The sequence below is a fragment of the Tiliqua scincoides genome, chromosome 1 (assembly GCF_035046505.1).
Source record: "Tiliqua scincoides isolate rTilSci1 chromosome 1, rTilSci1.hap2, whole genome shotgun sequence".
NCBI lineage: Eukaryota > Metazoa > Chordata > Lepidosauria > Squamata > Scincidae > Tiliqua > Tiliqua scincoides.
The window spans coordinates 190,276,797-190,283,616 of NC_089821.1; the positions used below are offsets into that span (position 1 = coordinate 190,276,797).

The 6,820-nt window shown below is 44.0% G+C and overlaps 1 pseudogene; it reads left to right on the top strand.

The window, feature by feature from the left end:
• Positions 1 to 2,095: 2,095 nt before the first annotated feature.
• Positions 2,096 to 2,212, top strand: LOC136638310 (5S ribosomal RNA; annotated as a pseudogene).
• The last annotated feature ends 4,608 nt before the right edge of the window (positions 2,213 to 6,820 follow it).

Below are 6,820 nucleotides of genomic sequence, written 5' to 3' on the forward strand. Positions count from 1 at the left end.
TGCATCAGATCCTCCAGATGCAGTCCAGAGTCTTGGGATCATTGCTCTTCAGTTGTGGATATATTGCTATTTTGTTCTGATTTCTTTTCAGTTTGACTTTGCAATAAACATTAAACACCCTTTGAATTTGAATTTGAACAGAATCAGTTCATATAGTTGATAACAGTTGATAAATGATCAAATTTCTTGGACACAGTAGGCATTTATTTCATATTGAAGACATGGGAAAGCAGTCGTACATAAAGGAATAACATCTTACAGAGCAGAATAAGAGCCCAATCCTAAACTCTGCATGCCGGCTTACTGCCGGCATGCACTGTTGCAAACATCCCATAAGGTACATTTGTGAGTCCTAACGCCAGGCAAGTGCCAGTGCTAGTCCAGTGCTGACTGGTGTTGGGCTAGTGCTGGGCGGACACCCAGCCTCTGCCACTCGGCGGTCGCATGGACCGCCAAGCAGCAGAGAGGAAAGTGGAGGAATGGTGGGAGGCAGGGAGAAGGCGTTCCAGGGAGGGGACGGCTGGCAGAGGGTGCGGAGAGGGTGGGGAGGAGGTATGACAGGGAGGCGGGAAGAGAGGGGAGGGCAGGCATGCTGGAAAGAGGGAGCGGAGAGGGAGGGAGGCGGACTGGTGGAGCTTTGCTCCACAGGATCCAAAGCCTCTGCATCAGGCTCACCGCCCAACATGAAGGCTTTTACCATTATGGGGCTACTCCTATACCCAGGAGAAGGGGGCAAAAGTTCCCTAGGTGCCACCCACAGCTGCCCAAAGTATGCAGGATGTGGCAGCAGCCACTTTTGGTGCTGCTGTAGCCAAGCACCCAGGCAATTCAGGATCGGGCTGTGAAATATTGCATAGCTTATGGGGAATGCTACCTAGTCAATCAGATTAGTCTACATGTTGTCATCACTGGTAGCAAATGGATCTAAACTGAGAGTGAAAGGAATGTTTTCTTGATAGCCACATGGATGATCTCAGCCAACTAAGGATCATGCAGGGACGAGAATAGTATTATTGCAATAGGATTTCAATCAGATTTGGTTTCATGTGGATGTCACTGAGAGCTGATCAAGTCTGATGAAGGAGGTGTGTGAGGTCATGCTTCCAGAGAAGGTGACCCCTCTTAGAATCTTTTGAAAGAATCAAACAAAGAGGGGGGGGGAAGAAAAGAAAAGGGGGTACCTTTTCAAAGTTGTCAAAATGTTCACCAAACTTCAGCTTAGCCCTATTTCAATCTTTTTGTGGCACACGGAACCATTGTAAATATATGTACTTCTGGCTTCTACCTTATTGTTCATCAGTAATATGCACCAGCTTTTGGGTGCTTGCTTTCATTTTGCCTGTCTTAGGCCAGTGACATGTTAAGATGAATAAAGAACAGGGCTTTTGTTTCCTCACTTTTAAAAAAGAAAAATCATTTTTTCAGACCACTAGACATGTTCAAACTACAGCAGATTGAGGAAGGAGCCTTAGGACTTTGTTCTGCCACAGTCCCAATTTCAATTACACACACTCCAGGTGAAGGTTTAGAATAGAAGCTTCAAAAGAGAAGCACAGGGTGTATGATTAGGATCAGAACTATAGTGGAAGGGAAGTCCTAAAATCTCCCTACTCTGCCCCAATTTCACAACACTCTGCAGCCCACTGTGTTATTTAAAATGGAAAATAAGAACCATCAGGCCACATTACATATTCATTGTTACATGTAGCTTGAATTTCATATGGCAAGCCCCCTTTTGTTCTCTGTTTTTCTTCTGTTTTTCGCTAGCAAAAAAGCAAACACTGTTCATTTCAAGCAAGAAAAGCTTAGGATACACAAAGCCACAACATGTCTACTGTGGTGCTCAAAATAAGGTTCAGAATCTGCTTAGAATTTATTTCATAGGCAAACCAATATAACAACAATTTTTTTTCCTATTACATTCTGGAGGGGGGGGGGGAGAAAAACACTTCAACCTTCATTCTTTCCTGAATACTGAAGGACAAAGGATATGAATCAGCAAAGAGAGAAGAGCTTTCTGAGGAGGAAGTGTCATAGCAGCAAGAAAACAAAAAGGAGAGCAAGAGAGAAAAGACCATTGATTGAACAAGAACTACCCAGCAACTGTTACCCTGCACATGCCTGATCTTGTCTGATCTCGGAAGCTAAGCAGGGTTAGGCCTGGTTAGTACTTGGATGGGAGACCGCCTGGGAATACCAGGTGCTGTAGGCTTATACCATAGTCTTTCGGACTGAAGGTTGCCAACCAACCGAACAAGAACTGTTCTTCTCAAGCAGGACCAAATGAATCTAGAACAAAGGAAATCATAGGTTAGTGGGGACTGTTGGCCCTGAAACTGCCTAATCAAAAGAGCAAACTAAACAGCAAACATTTGCATTTCAGAATCACGGTAGCAGACATGGTGTGTATTTTTCCAAACCCATTCAGAAAGATAGACTGCAAATGGCATAGCTGAGACAACTACTAAATCAAAATTCTTTAGTGTTTGATTATGAATGCATCTGAAAGTCTGAACACATTCTTTTCAAAGATATTTGTTTTCTCCTTTTCTACTTTGTTTTTCTGTAATGCCACACTCAGATTGCTGCTACCAGTATTTATTAATGTGTGAGAGAGAGATTGATGGTGTGTTGCAATGGTGTTAACATATGCAGGTTCGGCATCCCTTATCAGAAGTGCTTGGAACTTAAAGCATTTTGAATATTGGATTTTTCCGTACTTCTGAATACTTGCATATACATAATGAGAGATCTTGGGGATGTGGCCCTAGTCTAAACACAAAATTCATTTATGTTTTATATACCCTTTATACACATAGCCTGAAGGTAATTTTATACAATATTTTAAACAATTTTGTGCATGAAACAAGGTTTGTTCATGAAACCCAGTTTGTGATTTTATTTCTTTAGGCAAAAAAAGTAAAAAAAAAAAAGAAGAAGTCATGTTGGCGCTTAAAAAAATTTCTGTATTTCGGAATACTCTGTATTGCAGAATTCCAGAAAAGGGATGCCCAACCTGTATTGTTCTAGCAAGTGTCCTGTGCCTTAAACGGGCTGGCATAATAGCTAGAAATTTAACAGCTGAAATATTTTCTGGAATTAAGATGGAGAGATGGAGAACACATTACCAGGAGTTCTACCTGTTAGAGAGGAGAAAAAAATACCCATAAATCCTCATAGGCACAAATATTATGCTGGCCTCTCTCAACATGAAAATTATCATTATGTGTACACCCTGGGCAGTCTGCATGGTGAAACAGGGTTCTAACCTGCATGCAAAAGAATGCTGTGTGACACCTGCCCAACTTTGGCTAGTGTGCTGAAGCATACACATTTATGCTTTAAAGCTGAGGTATTCAATCTGTGTGTCCCGCCTCCCTAGTGAGGCATGGCTAGCCTCCAGGGGTGTCACCAGGCATCTGGGGGGAGAGAGGCGAGGCTGTCTGCTGACTTGCTGCTTTTCTGCAGCTGTGAACGAGGTGGGTGGGGCAGCGTGAGGCTGGGAGGGGGGTTGTGAAACATGGTGGGGGGAGGTGGGAGAGAAGGCTGGCTGGGCAGGCAGAGGTGCCACATCTCATCATGGAGCTCTCTCCATGTGCAACCTTGCCCAAAGGACTGCATTTCCCAGTGTGCCCCTCGCCTTGGGCATCCTGAGATTGGTCAAGGCTGCTTGGAAAGGAAGGAGCCAGCCTGCTCCTAGTGGGGGGTGTCCATATGCCCCAGTCTGCATCCCTCTGTCTTCCCTGGGGGGAACAGGGGTGGCACCTGCATATTGGGTGTGTGTGCGTGAGCAGCCCCCATTTGGGGTGAGTTGTAATCTTGCTGGGTGTGGCTGCTGTCCTTTCCACACATTCCTGGGAGTAAGCCCCATTGACTCAAATGGGGCTTACTTCTGAGTAGACCTACATAGGCTTGAGGTCTGTGTCAGCTTAACCCAGGATCCTCACCTTTCTCTTTTTCCTCCCCCTTCAAAAAAGAAAAAAAGTCACTCTTGATGGCTTTGTCTCCAAAAATTGATTAAAAATAAAAATCCCCATTCTTTTTTAGCCATTCCCCTTTTTCCTGCTGCCTCCTTGTGGGGGGGTTGGCTGCTATTGTAAGACAAAAGGCACAATCCTAGCTAGGTCTGCTCATAAGTAAGTCCTATTTTGTTCAGTGGGGCTTACTCTCGGGTAAGTGTGGTTAGGATTGCAGCCTCAGAGTGCTGGCAACCTTGTTTCTAGTGTATAATTATAACACCTTCATCCCCATTTTGGGGGCAACTGAGGTGAGGTATAATGGGGAGGCATGGCCAGTGGCTACAAGGATCAGGGGAGGTGCAAGCCGGAAAAGTTCGAGAACCACTGCTTTAAGGGCACAATCCAAATAAGGGCATTGGTTGGCGCATGTCCCTTGCGCCAGCCCAGTGGTGTCACAAAAGTGCAGTAAAGCACTTTTGCATCACCAAGGGAGCAGGGAGGCCAGCGCACAGACATGTGCTAACTTCTGCATGCCGGCCCAAGCCCCATGGGGGTTGGCCGTTAGACGAGCCCTGCTGGATCAGGCCATAGGCCCATCTAGTCCAGCTTCCTGTATCTCACAGTTTTCCACCAAACACCTCAGGGAGCACAGAATAACAAGAGAAGTGCATCCTGGTGCCCTTCCTTGCAAAGGTAGGTAGTCCTCCCTTGTTAAGGTAGGACTGAGCCAGCCAAGTCAAGCCAGCACAGGGGCTTGGAGAGGGCGGACAGAGGGTGGGATGGAGGCATTTTGAGAAGGGGGGCAGGCAGTGGGCAGGCCCATGGGCGGGTCACAGTTGAGCAGGGTGGGTCCAGGATTCAGCACTTGTGTCAGATCCTAACCCTGGTCCCAGGCAACCCAGAGCAACTCCAGGCTGCTCAGATCTGTGTCAGATCTTAAGGTGGCGCAGTTCAGATTGGCTCCACTGGGGCTGCTGCACCATGACATGGGGTAAGTGGAAGCGGTTCCCCTTGCCCCGGGCTGAGCTGCTTTGGGCCCCAACCCTGCTGTGAATGCAGGGCAGGCCAGCTGGACTGTCTACTCCAGGGCACGTTAGGAATGGGCTGTCCCAATCATTAAATTAAATTTGTCCCTATCATTAAATTAAACCATTACATTAAATTTGCCACTAGGTAAAAGTGTGAGTGAAGAAAATATGTTTACTGATACTTCACAAACCACTCAAACCGAAGTACATACTTGGATTTAAACTAATTGGCATCCTGATTCTAAATGCATTACCTGGATGTTGAAATCAATCACAGTTGCACATACTGCAGGAGAGATGAGGCTATTAGCATTATTGATTTCAGTTAGACTTAATTGGCTTAAATCTAAGTGGCTTCTGGATTGGGCACTAATGCAAATATCTTTACACTCCAATCCTAAACACATTAGTTACAATCCAGAAGACTGCATATTTGAAAGGTTTTCATTATTGGCTACTGGAGATTGGCTATTCTATAGCTAGCAATGGGAAATTCCCAATACGTGCAGAGATTCTGTCTGCCAGACTGCAACCATTACATGGGTACAAACCTTACAGATTTCAGAATTTTCTGAAATATTTGGCTGTAGTCTTTAGATATGGTTCCCATTGGGTTCCGTGGAATTGAAACAAAAGCAATGGCTTTGAAATATTTGGCTGTAGTCTTTAGATATGGTTCCCATTGGGTTCCGTGGAATTGAAACAAAAGCAATGGCTTCTATTCACCTCTAGTTATGTTCTGTGTATGATAAAGAGGTGTCTGCATATTTGTGAAATGCATTGATCACTTTCTGGGGGAACAAAGTGAGCGTTGCAATGTGAATGGACATCTACAACCGTACTTATGGTAATGGTGCTAATGAATCTGAATTAGTGGTAGAACTAATCAGTGGTAGGACATCTGCTGGGCTGAAAAGATTCCTACCTGGCCCTTTGGCCACAGTGCTTCTGGAGCACATACACACATGTTGTAATTTATTACTGAGTTCAATTTCAGATTCCTTTGGCCCTACAGTCAAACTGTGAGGCTCTGTACAAACAGTCAAGGAATAGCACAAATAATTCCAGCCAACTGGGACTGAAATGCTTTCATTGAAATGCTGCTATTGACAAGAATTAAAAACAAAGCACCATTCCTTCCCCAGAACATAGCTTTCTGCCCTTCTCACCTTTTATTCTCCTTCTGGAGATTCATAAAATGTTCACAGGAACTTGATCTCCTCGTGTTGGCTGTTCTTTCCATGTTCCATGTTGAGCATTTCCACATTCCAATTTGCTGCCTGAATTAAAACGTTCTGCTCAGGAAAAAATAATACTTTGAAACTGGTTAGAACTGCCTGTTCAAGACTTTAATTCTCATAGTTCAGTGTAGGAGCCTTGTGCAGATTATATATGCATTTTGTCTTTCATAGATTTTGGAAGTTGTGACAATTTCAGTTAAAACTGACGATCACACTGGAGCATTACACAATATATAGCCTGACAGCAGCCATAAAAGAGAGCAATTGTTACAGAGCTGTGTGTTTCATCCAAGCTAATGGTGTGTCCACAAATGCTTGCAAAACATAAAAATACCAATATTTTAATAAGGCGTCAAATAAAATATTACATCCCTGTGACAAGAAAATATGATCCAAAACAATAGCAGTAGAATTTCAATGGAAGGTTTTATGGAAGGCCTTGACCATGCTTATCTGAGGCTTCTTAGAAATATATATTCACTGGTGTGCTACATTGATTCTATATATTATACGGCATCATTGCTATTATAAAATATTTTCATCTGTTCCAGATGCCTTTAGCTCTCATTGTACTTTGTAATTTTGAATGCAG